The following is a 14,917-nucleotide window of genomic DNA, read 5'->3' as shown; positions in this document are numbered from 1 at the left end:
TTCTCTGGACAGGAGAATGACCAAGACTTAAAAACATACTTCAACAGGGCAAACATTTAGGGGAATTTGGATTGCCCAATTTTAATTTATATTATTTGTTATTTATGCTCAGTCCGCTTAGAAATTGGTTTCCTCAAGATTTGAACACTTCTTGTCTCCAGACTGAATGTAGTATTGTTTTCCCTTACAAATTGGATGAATTAATTTTTTGTGGTTTACCTCCCAGATATTGCCAATCAAAATTTGGCCCTATAATTGCTCAGTCCATACAGATTTGGCAACAAGTGGAGCAGCTAGGCAAATAGGAGATGCAGTGACACACTCAGACACCAATATTTCGAAATAATTTATTCTGCTTGGAGAGGAAACCGATTATTTACCCTCCATGGTCTAATTCTGGTATCTTCACTTTCTCTCATGTTATAGATGGTAAAGGCCTAAGATCATATGAGGATCTTAAGAGCACATATAATTTACCAAGAACCTCTTTTTATTTTTACTTACAACTGAGAAATGCTATTATAGCTTATGGAGTTCCATGTAATACTTCTCTTCCTGAACATCCGCTTCTTAAGCTTCTATGTATTAAATTTAAATCAGGTTTGGTATCCACTCTATATCAAAAGCTGCAAGAAGCTACAAGTTATACACTGGGGGAGACAAAAGTATGGAATGTTGACTTGAAGGAGTGGGAGCAACTTGAGTTTTCTCAGGGAAGGCTGTTGTTTTTAGGTTTGACAGCAGCAAAGAAAATGCTAATACAGAGGTGGAAACCCCCACATGCACTCAATATCTCCCAGTGGACTGCCCTATTGCATGATATTCTTACTTTAGAACTCTCTATTGCTCGATCAAATTGGGATATAGCAGATAATATTGAGGTCCTGTCTAGGGCAATGGAGAAGGTTAAACGTAAGTTAAATAGGTGCAATTGGTTGGCCAATAAGGTTTAGTTCCCTATATGTGTATGTAGATATAAATGTTTATGTAATTCGTTGTAGACGGGTTCATGCAAACAGATGTGTTTATATATATTCAGTATGCAGGTTTGTGTGGTATACACTTATTTGGAAGAATACTACAAGCAGTATGAACTGATTGGATCATCTTTTTACTCATTATCATGATCACTATTTTATTTATTTATTTATTTCCTTTTTTACTGTTAGTCATCAAATGCCAGTAATATTTCATTGTTACGTTAAAAGGAGAGGGGGGATACAATTTACTTGTACTAATTAATTAAATTAACTAAATTATTTACTTATTTATTTTCTCCTTTAAGCCCAGATATGGCAGGTCTTCTGAAACCAGCAAGGGTAGGGGAAGGGAGTAAGCCAGAGGGGAAGGGGATAATAGTCCAGGACTTTATTTTTTCTTTTTCTTACACTGCCAGCAACAATGTTAATGAGATGTATGGTTGCATATGAATGTGAGATATGTGGCTGTGTATATGATTTAGTGTTGGTATATTGTTAAAAAAGAAAAACAAAATAAAAAGTTGATCACAAAAAAAAAATCTAAAGAAATTTTGAATACAGTCAGGAAGGATTCTATTTACAACTCAAAAAAGTATGTCCAATGTTTTAAATACACAATGTCTGAGGGCACTACTGTAGAAATGATTATGTGCGCAACTTCCTGTGAGATAGCCAAAGTAGCAGTAAGTTAGTTAGCCCCATAGACTGTCTGTGGTGTTGTGGTGTCTTTGCAGAGCTCTGGTACCTAATGGCTGACAGCACCCCAGACTAACATCCAAGAACACAAAATTGAAACCACAAAATATCTCCAACATGCTCATCCGTAGTGATCCAAGTGTCCTGAAGCCCCGACATAAAAAGTTGAACTCAGGCTACTGGATGAAGCAGCCGCCGCAGCTCATGAGCCAAACCCTCAGCCAGCCGCAGAATACCGGAGTCGAGCACTGGACACCTGGCGGTGTAGTTGTTACAAATGCAAAGCAATGCCAACGGATGAGGAAAGTCTTTGCTGCTCAGTCTGGAAAATGGCGATGCCTGCACTTGAGAATCTGAACTGACGAGACTGCTGCTCTTCAGAGACCGTGCATCACCGATCACCCTGAGCGCGCACACTTAAGCGCGGAGCACAGAGAAGCAGTCAGAGCTGTAGCTGTAGCCACAGTGAGGCTAGAAGCAGAGTTCATTTGACGTTTTTCAAAACAAATTTTTATGTCGGGGCTTCAGGACACTTGGATCACTACGGATGAGCATGTTGGAGATATTTTGTGGTTTCAATTTTGTGTTCTTGGACATTAGTCTGGGGCACCGTCAGCCATTAGGTGTGCTAGCCACTCCCCCCTGCCAATCTCCGCAAGCGATGTGAGGATTCTAAATCTTCACCAGAGCCTTTCTCGGCATGAGGGTGAGTAGATAATGGCTGAATTTTCATTTTTGGGTGCACTATCCCTTTAAGCTAGGTCCAGCCATGTTAAAATTAACAGTATTTTAATGGAGTAAGGCAAGCTATTTGCTAGCGTGCTAGGTTCAAAAGGAAAAAAAAACAATGCTTTGAGATGGCTGTCAGAGATGGCAGAGGTATGATCACATAATCCCGCTTGAGCTATAAAAGGTGATGCGTTCCATGTTTAATTTCCCAATTGCTCTTGGAAAGAAGAATAGAGTACTGTAAGTCGGGCACATAATTTGGGGACTAGGAATAAATAATGGTAAATGGACTTGCATTTGTATAGCACCTTTCTAGTTATCCAAACACTCAAAGCACTTTTTTACAGTACGAATCACATTCACCCATTCACATACACATTCATACACTGGTGGCCGAGGCTACCATACAAGGTGCCACCTGCTTTTTAACATACATCGGGAGCAATTTGGGGTTCAGTATCTTGCTCAAGGATACTTCGACATGTAGACTGGAGGAGTGGATCGATCCGCTGATCTTCCAATCGGCGAATGACCCGCTCCACCTCTGAGCCACAGGTGAATAAGGTGGATAAACAACTGATTCCTGAACCAGCTTTATGTGTTATTCTGAGGGCTCTTTTCTAAAGTTTAATTATGGAATCTACATTTTTTTGTAAGCATTTCCCCCACATTTCAGTGCAATAGGACATGTATGGCATTACAAGTGAACAATACAATATATATACAAACATTTCTTATTTAATAACTCCCTTGTCCTGTGTGGCTTCCAACATAGTTTATGATCTACAATCACTCCCAAAAAAAATATTTCATGATAGAGTTAAATTTCAACACCATTTAAGTTCAGTTTTGTTTCACAATTAGCCCTAATGCCACCGAACACCATACATTTTGTTTTATTTTCATTTAGTGATAACTTATTGACAGCTTTCTACTGTTTTTAATAACTCTTTCATGTCATCTCTTGAACAAAATAAATTTGTATCATCAGCAAATGTTAAAATTTCAACATATTAGATACCTTACAAATATCATTTAAATAAGTATAAATAACTTAGGTCCCAATACCAACCATTGTGGAACACCACAGGTAACTCTTCTAAGATGTGATTTAGTATTATTAATTTTTACAAACTGATACCTGTTATTTAAATAACTACTTAACCAAAGATGTGTAGCACCTCTTATACCATAGCGTTCACATTTCTGAAGAAGGAGGGAATGATCATTTGTGTCAAACCCTTTACATAAATCAATAAATACACCTACAGTGTGCTGTTCTACTACTGTTGCTATATTTTCTACAAAGTCCATCACTGCTAAAAATGTAGAACGATTACTCCTAAACCTAAACTGATAGTCACTCAGTAACTCATATTTCTCAACAAAGTTGTTCACTCTGTTTACAAATTATTCTTCAAGTATTTTAGAAAATTGAGGTTGCAGTGACACCGTTCTATAATTTGATACCACATGCTTGTCACTATTTTTATAGATTGGAACCACTTTGGCAATTTTCATTTTATCAGGAAAAGTACCTGTGAGAAAGGATTTATTACATATTTATTACATGGCTCTATTAAATGCTGTATTCTGATTGGTCAGTAGCGGCATTCTGCGGTCTGATATTACTGTGTAATGACCGCTGCTAGTAGCAACGGTCAGAGCCGTAATTGCCTATGGTGATTTTTTTTTCTTAAGTCCCGAGCTCATGGAACACCCTCCAACACACTCAGAGGTTGGAAACACTTCCTACTCTTGCAGAGTTTAAGACTTTAATTTCTGAACATTGTTTTTCTAATTGTATTTGCTTTAGATGATTTTTTATTCTTTCTTCTTTTTCTTCATTGTTCTCTTTCGTATTACATGTATGTGTTATTTTGTTTTAATGTGCTGGTAAACTCGATGGCATTGAAAATGAGGGTAACCTCAATGTCCATTCGAGAATAAATAAAGGTGAGAGATTTCAGAATTGAACTTGTCTTCAGAAAAATACTCACAAGTCATGCTAATGTTCTGGTGGGTCTCCAGGTCAATGTTATTTTCTAACTTATAATGTTTGTTATCTTGAAAGTTAAAAGGCTTGAAATCAGTATATTCATACATTCTCGTATACCAGATTTATCACTCACAAACAATATTTTACCTCATATATCACAACACACAACAAAAGGTAGCATGACCCTTTCCCACTAATCCACTCCATCTCTCTACCATTATATTCATCAATATTATTTACTAGTCCATACCCATTGAGTGCACAGTTGCCCACGTACAGTTTCACGAGGTGTGTGTTTGGGATACAGGTCATAGGAAATTGCAGATTAAATAGTCAATTGAACCCATTAAGAAGAGCAATGTATTCAGACAGAGTTTTTGTGAATTTGATAGTATGATTGCTTTATTTACAGTGCAGTAGTACCATTGCCAATAGTGGGATAGTTAGTGGGCTAAAACTGTACATTAGTAGTTGAGGTAGCACGTTGAAAGGCAGATAGTTAAAGTGTTTATATGTTGTACTGACTTAAAAGTGGGGCGCACTGGTAGTTCACATGGGAAACATAGATTGACCACGTCAGTGAGTAGAAAAACATGGGACAGAATGACTGACTGACTGACAGAATGACACTCTGACAGTTTCCATGCTTATGTACAGCATACCATACCGTGACTTAGTCATACCAAAAATTAGAAAAAACCCCAAAACATTTGGCCACAGGTGGAGCCACAGCAATTGGTCTCATTTTAGCCATTTTTAAGCATTTTTCTGTTGTTATAGCATCACCCAGTTGCCAGTTAGAGTTAAATTTCTCCAGTCACCTTGCGGCGTCCTGTTCTACATATCTACCAAGTTTAGTAAAAATCGATAGGGCGGTTAGGCCTAGATAAGAAATTAGCTCTCTAGCGCCCCCGTTTTGTTTGATCGGGTCAATAATGGAGGGGTCCCCTCAGATTATGTGTGGTCATATGCCTACAAAGTTGTGTGGTGATCGGTGAAACCCTTGAGATGTTATACACCTTTATGTGATGAGCCACGCCCTCTGCAATATTCATTGCCTTATAGAAGCTCAGTTTTAGTAAGTTTTCCAACTTTTGCCAAGAGGGAACTTTAGATATTGGTCCCTAGATTATGTTCACAGAGTTTCATGCAGATCGATCAAACTTCCTAGTGTGGGGAAACTTAGGCGAAGTAATATAGAGAAGATTGTCGACAACGCCACCTGGGGGAGGTTCAACCCCCAGAAATTACTGAACTTAACCCCTCCAAGGGACACAAGAATAAGGCACTCAGGTTCAACTAAACACTGGCAGAGACGAGAATCCACAAAGGTACAAAACTTTATTTTTAACAATACTAATGACAAGTTCCCAATACTAAAAGAGCAATGACCAGAAATTTACTGTGTGTGTGGGGGAGAGCCTACGGAGCGAGGCTGGGGGCTTACCGCGGAGGACGGACCAACAAAGGAGTGGGGACGGGTCCAAAAAAAAAAAGAGGAACACAACACACCACATGTAAAGACAAAATAAACCAAACAAAACCAAAGCACGGCAAAAAGGGGTGAGTGAGGGAGGACACCACCACCAAGAGGTCCGCCTGCCACCGGCTTGCACCCCGCTGCTCCTGGCAACAGAGAAACACACAGTTAGTTCAAGTCAACAGTCTCACACACACTCCATAAAACACGCTCACACAAGACACACACCCCAATTTACCCAAACAATATACCCCAGAAACTAAACAATAATAACCAAAATTACAAAAGAAAATAGGCTAATAACAATCGTCTAATTGAATCAATAAACAAAGAGTCTAATATAAATTACCCAAGAGTTGGAAGACATGCATATGAGTAGCTTATAAGTTGACCAACCCCCCAGAAAACAAACAAACCTCAAAACAAAATGGGAGAAAGGAATAAAGAATCAAAAGAAGACATAATACTGCTTACTGTAAATTAAATCAAATAAACAAAACCGCACAGGGTATAAATGAAACCACTAGAATGTGGCTACCAAATATAGCCCACTTGTCAATGAGAGGAGAAAAAAAAAACAACACCAGGTAATATTGTAAATGGGAAGTTCTGAAAAGTCTGGTGCAATCAGAACCATTCAGTCATAAATGACTTGGAATAGACACACTCTGCACTCAACGAAATCCAAAAGTCACTGGAGACAGAATAGCAGCAAGCGCCAGGAGGTGGAGGCTGATGGCTTGTAAAAAATACAGGAGGCACTACACCATGGCGCACAGCCTGGCCTTTAAGGGCCTGCAATGTAAATACCATAAAAAAACAAACATTACTCATTTGAAATTACGCTGAAATCAATAGTAATATGAACTCAAATATACATACCACCGGGCAGAGGGCGGTTTCCAACAGTGGAGCGGAGAGGAGGGGAGGACACTGCAGAGCGGGGAGCTCAATCTGCCACACTAGGAAGAGATCGATTTTAAGTATTTTTCAAAAAATTGAAAATGACGGAAAATCTTTATAACCGGAAGTTATGGGTTCTTGAGGCAATTTTGTTCCTCATGAGGAGAGGCATCTCTGTGCAAAGTGCCATGTCTCTACGACATACAGGGCATGAGATATGCCCATTCAAAGTTTGCAATTTCCATCGGTTGCTATAGCACCCCCCTTTGGCCAATTGATGTAGTATTGCTTCATTCGCATTCTCCCATTACCCTCTACCACTGTGCCAAATTTCATGTGGATTGACCAAGTCAGTGAAGAGAAAAACATGGAACAGACACACCCACACATTATCCTACTATCCTACTATTAAATGGAGAAACCTCTGTCCCTCCGTCCTTCCTTCTGTCATCATCTGTTTTCCTCCTCACTGCTTTGACCTATTTCTCTGAACTTGCACATACGCTTTCATCTTGGTCATGTGCAGACAGCCACTATGCCGTTTTTGCATTTTTCCCACATTTCTATATTTCTATATTTTATAATCTCGTTTCCACTACCCATTCATACTGTGAGCACTATTAGCAGCGTGAGCTGCGCATGCGTGGAGACCACTTGGGTTATGCAATTTCAAGCGCCAAGGGTACATCCCAAGTCTCTTAATTTTATACTGCTAACTCCTAACTCCTTACTTGAACCTGAAGTCATTCGATGTCCGCCATCTTTAAGGCCGTCTCATGTCTCTTATTCCTGCCAGTATGGAGTTAGCATTAGGAGTTAGGAGGGATCTGTTAGGTGTGATGAGTAAGGTAACACAAGAGGTTCCTAACAGGAACTGGCTGATAATATAAACTGTCTGCAACATTTGTCCTGCATTGTTCAAAAGCCTACTCAATTTACGAATGCTGCTAAGCTAAAAGCTAATGATTAAGCTCAGAGTTTAGTGATAGTCAGAGAGGACAGGAGAGAAAGAAGAGGGAGAGAACAGGACAAGAGCAGTCAGTGGCGGAGCGGCTCATAGCTAATGGGTACCTGTCTGTAGGCTCTCCACCTGTCAGTGAGACAAACATGAAAGACGTGCAGTTTAACCGACGAGGAGCGGCCATTATGCGCAACTATTACGCACGGTTGTGAGGTGCGCAGCGGCAGATCTCACAGCACACTGTTTATAAACCAGTTTAATTGCAGGAAATGTTTAGTTGTTAAGTCATTTCTCATGAGTATAGACATTCACTCTGCCTGTTGGAGAGATAGAGAGAAGATTAAAGCATCAAATTGCGGTAAAAGATGCTGTATAAATTCCCCCCCTGGAATTATTCTCTAAAATTTTACTGTTTATTGTCCCGCCCAACTATGAAATGGGATTTTCGCCCCTGCATACACCTACACAACATGGCAATTGGTTAGCTTGTCATTGTGACATCAGTGTGCACATTTTAGCAGTGTAAATGTAATTAAGTAATTAATAAGCCTACCTTTATCGCCACAGCTGAGATGATGTCTGTTTGAGGTGGATACATATATTAATGCGTGTGCACTAGGGCATTAACAGAAAAGTCGATTTGTCGACGTGTCGACGTCAGTGGCACAAGTCGACACCCCCTGGGAGGAGTCGACAAGTCGTGTGTTTTTTCCCTCTCTCTCTGTGTGTGTGCTTGTGTACGGAATGCAATCGCTGCCTCTGATTGGCTTACTTGATACTTTATCCTTGACTAAGTGAACATACTTGGGCGTACTATAAGCGGAGCAGACTCCAGTCATTCGGGCTTTCATCGTCAAGCGCACTTCCGCGTTGTAGTTTCCTGTAAAAATGTCTGTGAAAAATCCCCGCAATGTGAAAAATACATGCCGAGCAGTCACTGGTGCGCGGAGCGGAGTCCGCGCGGTCGTAAAATCTGAGCTTTGCGTGCACAGGGCTTGCAGACGTCCGCTTTGAGTTCGCGCGGACCTCCGCAGAGTCTGTTGCGCGTACGTTCCGCCCGAGTATGTTCGGGCCTTGACAGATACACATTACAGGTGTGGAGATACTTCACTTTCCTCCGCCGTGTCAATGTGATTATGTCATCAAATGACTTGTCGACTCGACTTTGACTTTATTGACAAGTCGACCTGACAAAAATCAAAGTCGTTAATGCCCTAGCGTGCACAGTGTAACTCTGCTGCTCGGCTACAGCTGATGTCCGTTTGAGGTGGATACATATATCAACGTGTGTGCGCAGTAACTCATGGGATGTATGCATCGACTTTGTAAAACAATATACTAATAATAGTGTAATTTTTGGAAAAAGCACCTTCTGCCTATGCCAAACCTCAATACCTATGTGCAGTTTCACATAGATTGACCACATCAGTGAGTAGAAAAATGTGGAACAGTCACACCCACACACCCACAGACAGACAGACAGAGTTTTTGTCATTAGATATTGTAATGAACCTTGTAAACAGGGCAGATGAATGCTGCCACCACCTAGAATTTACCAGTAAGTCAGAGGATTCAAACAAATCCACACAGGAAACAGGAAGCAACAATGATATAAAAATATATGCTTTATTTATTTCTTTTAAAATGGACAATAATTTAAGGTGCAGGAACACAGCAGCTATAGGACACAGACAGAGAGTTAGATGAACGGCCAGAAAGGGGAGTAGGCCAACCAAACATCCAGAGCCTTATCAAATACCATAGAGGGCTAGATAGGAAATGGACTAGCTTAAACACACTGCTCTCTATATAAATCACAGCATGCCACTGCAGACTTTAGTTGAACAGCACACTCCTGCATGCTTGGATTAAACAGCACACCACTGCAAACTTTAATTTATGTTTCCCACACTGCACTCCCAGCCTGTGAGCTACTGCATACTGGACCCCCCGCAAGGCTACTATCCACCCCTCCCTGCTACTAAGCCTGCTGGCTCCTTGCACAATTTGAAATGAATTAATAACACAGATAAACTAACATAACCTAACACATAAGACAAAACTACAATAATAAGACAGACGTGAAATAGAGAGTAGGTCATACTCAACTCGCCCGTTGGCGAGGACCCCCGACCCCCCCCCGGGTCTTTGCTTGATGTGCTGCCCGACTCCAAACAGGTATCAGCTCTGGAGCCAACAACAGCAGCACTGAGGGTGAAGAGCTACTGGGCAGACGGCTGTGAAAAGTGGCAACCGGCGACCCCACTAATGCCCTGGCCCTGGCTACCTAAAGGAGGCAACTAGCCTCTCCTCCTCACTCAGGACAGGCTCCCCTACCTTACCTTCTTCACACCAGCAGCCCGAACCAGCTGCGAGCGCCCCTCCCCAGCCTAAAGGGGTACCAGCCACCAAACAGGAAAACAGTTACAGCCAAGAGCCCGATCACAAGCCATGTTTCCATCAGCCTGTTTAGATGCGCATCTAGAAATATGATAAAATTATGATGGAAACGCCAAAATTCGAATTAAATTCCCCTGATTTGCACAAACTAAAATATGCTCGCTTTAGCTGGGTTTTGGTTGATTCGAAAAAATACTGATTCGCAAAATGCAGGGGTGGAAATCCCAGGGGGGACGGGGGGACATGACTCCCCCTTCAGTAAAGCTGTACCCCCCTAGAATCATTTGAGACACAATTAATAATTTTTGAACAATGCAGTAGTATTTATTGAAAGCACAATGTAAGTGGTGCTCATTATAATCGCGCAATAATGTGCTATTTAAATCTTAAAAGATTTAGTCCTCCCCTCCCATTCCTAGTAGTGGTATATCCCACACTCTTTCCAACGGGCGGGGCTGCTTGGCAGCAGTAGCAGCGTGTGGCTGGAACCGCTGCCCACATCGCGCATCGCAGGGTAAGATGTTCACTCACACAAACACAGTTTAACTTAGGCTACACATGTTACAACACATCCCATTTACTGTTACAACAAGCCTCAGGTCCAGGCTGATAATATAAACTGTCTGCAACATTTCTCCTGCATTGTTCAAAAGCCTACTCAATTACGAGTGCTGCTAAGCTAAAAGCTAATGATTAAGCTCAGAGTTTAGTAATAGAGAGGACAGGAGAGAAAGAAGAGGGAGAGGACAGGACAAGAGCAGTCAGTGGCGGAGCAATGGGTACCTGTCTGTAGGCTCTCCACCTGTCAGTGAGACAAACATGAAAGACGTGCAGATGAGGAGCGGTCATTACGCGCGACTATTACGCACGGTTGTGATGGAGCGTAGCTAATGGGTACCTGTCTGTAGGCTCTCCTCCTGTTAGTGAGACAAACATGAAAGACGTGCAGACGAGGAGCGGTCATTACGCGCAACTATTACGCACGGTTGTGAGGTGCGCAGCGGCAGATCTCACAGCACACTGTTTATAAACCAGTTTGCCAGTTTAATTGCAGGAAATGTTTAGTTTTAGTTTTAGTTTAGTTAGTATAGACATTCACTCTGCCTGTTGGAGAGATAGAAGATCAAAGCGTCAAATTGCGGTAAAAGATGCTGTATAAAAGACAGGCTACAACTTTTTTCCTTGTCCCCCCCGGAATTATTCTCGAAAATTTTACTGTTTATTGTCCCCCCCCAACTATGAAATGGGATTTTCGCCCCTGGGGGATGGAAACAGTTATGTTTGAATTAAGTCTGACGTAGCACACCTATCTCCATGGTGACATCCACACTCCGAGTCGGGAAGGCGGTAATGTATTTACAAGCTGGTTGCCGACCGCCAGAAAATGTAGAAGAAGTAGAATGTGAGACTTGTTTTGTTTCCGGTTCTGCGGAAAACTCGCACGAGTTTGTAGTTTTCACCAAAGTCCGTTCATTTAATGGAAACACACGGGATTCGTATTTCTTTTAATGTGCATTTCCCAGTGATTCAAATCACTTTTGGATGGAAACATAGCTATTGTCTTTAATTAGTCTCTGTCTTGCAGGGAGACAGCTCTGCCTTCTGTCTAACTACAATATTGATCCAGGTCTGTAATATTTCTGATGGCTATTACTTTAGCCTGTTCTGGTGTACCTGTCAGTCTTACCAATTCTTTGCAGATCCTTGTCCAGGTGTCCTGAATTTGCTGTTTCTTCTTCAGGATTCTTTCTTGTCGTGCAATTTCAGCATTTCTCTCTCATTAACATATACACCTGTGCCCTTCAGGTTTTTCGCAAGCTTTAGCACTTCAATTTTATGTTTTCTACTCACAAATCGAATGATGATGTTTGGCCTATTGTTTTGTTTCTGGGGTATGGTGTGACAAGCAGCTATATTTTTACTATCCAAAAGAATGTCTTTATTGTTGAAGAAGTTAATGACTTGCTGCTCAAGTGAGTGCAGTTCACCTCTTGGTGCATCCTCACCCTCCTTGTCACCTGCTGTGATCCGTGCATAGGTGTGGTGGGTCGTCTCCAGTCCAGATATTACCAGGTCATCCATCCTTGTATACTGTTCCAGATCTTCCAGTCCTCTTCAATTTTCTTGTCTTTTTCTTTTATCACAGCCTTCAGTTGTCGCACTTCATCAATTAAATCCAGTAGGCCCATCTGTTTAGCCACCTTGCTCAGTTCCTCTTGTAAACATGTAGTTCAGAGATTTTTTAACCTCTTCCATTTCTTCTGCCAATTTCTTAGTTGCCATTGCTTTAGTTGTAGTAAGTGTGTCTGTATGTGCAACAGAAAAACAAATATCTTCAGAAATTCCAGGTAATCCAGTATTGCTGGTTGTCGAGCACATGGCATCAAAGTGCCCAAAACTTCAAAAATGGCAGAAAATAATCCTGCAAGTTCAAACTTAATGTTCATATAAAGTCAAAAAAGTTAACCTCCTGCTTAGATGTCAGGCTATTTCCATGATATTTGATGAATTGGAAGAGCAGGACAACACAATGCATCTAACCAGCCGTGCCAGCTCAGAAGCACTAATTATGGCAGCACAAGAACAGGCACTTACTACAAGTCTAATAAGAGGAAAACACTCAGAAAACAATCAAAATTTAGCATTATTGTTAAGTTTTTGAAACATTGTCCCAAAAAATATTGTGTGCAGTAAGAGCCCTTTGAAGTCTTTAATAATAATCTACAACAACCATGTCTGATTCTAAATGCTGCTGGAGTACGAGACACTTTGCGCTGTGCAGTACTTTGCTCTGTCACTGCCTCCACAGAGTCCGGCTTCAGCCCCACCGCAGAGCCTGCCTTTTTGATGATCTTATTCAGTCGGTGGATGTTCCTCTTGCTGGTACTGCTCCCCCAGCAGACCACAGCATAGAGGAGCACGCTGGCAACCACCGACTGATAAAACATCTGTAGTAGCTTTGTGCAGATGTTGAACAATGCCAGTCTCCTCAGAAAGTAAAGCCTGGCTTGCCCCTTCTTGTTCTGAGCCCAGTCCAATTTGTCCAGTTGGAGCCCCAGGTACTTATAAGATGTGAATGTCATCATAAGACCATAGCCAACATAAGTGTTGGGCAATATATCAATATAATATCAATAACATTATATAAGATATTGTCTTAAAATTTTGGATATTGTAATACTGTAAGTGTTTTCTTTTCCTGGTTTTATTTTTATGTATTACAGTAAAGTGATGTCATTTTCTGGACTATCAAGACTGTTCTAGCTGTTTTATTTTATACCCTTACCCATTCAGTCATTATATCCACATTACTACTGATTATTTTTGAAAAATCTCACTGTGTAAATATTTTGAAAGCACCAGTAGACAGCCCTACAATATCAATATCAAGGTATTTGGTCAAAAAATTGTAATATTTGATTTTTTCCATATTGCCCAGTCCAAGCCTACATTACATTTTAAATATATTTATATAGCTCTAATCTAAAAAAAACAGAGGGGTCAGCAACTGAAGATGGAAAAACTATACAGATCATAGGCAAAGAGATATAACTATACGCTCACAGTCTGATCCAGTAATATTGTGGCTGTTGATGTGCACTTGAAAGGTGTTGTGGTTACAGTAGATTTGAAATGTTTGTCTGTTTGGACCACTCAATAGCATCCAATGTCTTCATGTCAGCTACTTTAACAAATGTACATTTAAATATTGTCACCAAAATGCTGATCAAACATGTTCAGACGATATACTGTCTATTTAAAAAAGTCACTTTCAAACTACAGTCTGCAGCTGCACCACAACCCCAATTACTCAGAAATAATAACATATAATCTCCAATATTACAGGAATTATGTCCCATTAATGGGACCAATCACATCATGGAGAGACAGAATTATTTATTGATTGTCTAAAGCTTCATACATTTTTTTTTTTTACAATTTAAACTCAGCTTACAAATTATTTGCAAGAAACATTTAAGTGGAACTGATGGCTGTCTACAGTGTTGTGATGACAGAAGGACATGCAGAGCTTCTGAGCTGAGGGGGATGCTCAGTCATATTTGGATGTATGGGCAAAAACCATTGTTCAAAGAAATGACTGTTGGCACATAAAAGTGGTGACTTAAGATAGTCTGGAGTAACAAACTAATATCCATCCACGATTCTGCCCCACAGTATACCTCTGTTAATTTGATACGGCCTGAATCATGAGGCTTTGTTCAAGAGAGGAGACAGAGAGGGACTCAGGGTTTGTTAGGGGAGCAGGTTCAGTTCACAGAGTCAGTTTGAGTTACCTTTCTTTCTAGAGATGAAAACGCAGAGTTTCCCCTCTTCTCAGGGTTAAATAAGTCAGAGTTTGCACTAAACCTGCTTTCTGAGATAGGGCCTTGATGAAGAACGCTTGGCTTTGTATCTGTTGACAAAAAATTCTCTGAATGTGTTATAGACCAGCTTTAGCCACTAGAGGGCAGCAAGAGACTTCTTGATCTGCCCTCTACCCAGCTAAGGGGAAGCTGGTGGGTGGGGTTGGGGTGATGTGATAAAGTAGAGTACAGTCTGAAGTTTTCTCATTATAGTATTACTATAGTAATAGTACTTTCATATCATTACAATGCACCTGTCAACAGGAATATAAACATAGTGATGGGGATAGTTTTCTCATGTTGGATCAAAACTGGATGAAAACTGTATACAAACGACTGTAAATCGGATTTATTGATTATTTTTGGAATGATTTGTGTTATATATTTTGGCTTGTCAGCCTACAC

At 40.7% G+C, this 14,917-nt stretch overlaps 1 protein-coding gene across 1 annotated transcript in view; it reads left to right on the top strand.

Moving 5' to 3' along the window:
• The window catches only part of LOC125903982 (inactive pancreatic lipase-related protein 1-like), a 65,684-nt gene that overhangs the window by 50,473 nt on the left and 294 nt on the right, over positions 1-14,917 (top strand). The window lies entirely within an intron of this gene.

Source organism: Epinephelus fuscoguttatus, linkage group LG16 (assembly GCF_011397635.1).
Source record: "Epinephelus fuscoguttatus linkage group LG16, E.fuscoguttatus.final_Chr_v1".
Taxonomy (NCBI): Eukaryota; Metazoa; Chordata; class Actinopteri; order Perciformes; family Serranidae; genus Epinephelus; species Epinephelus fuscoguttatus.
Note: the sequence above shows the minus strand (reverse complement) of the source record. Positions and strands in the feature narration are given on the sequence as shown.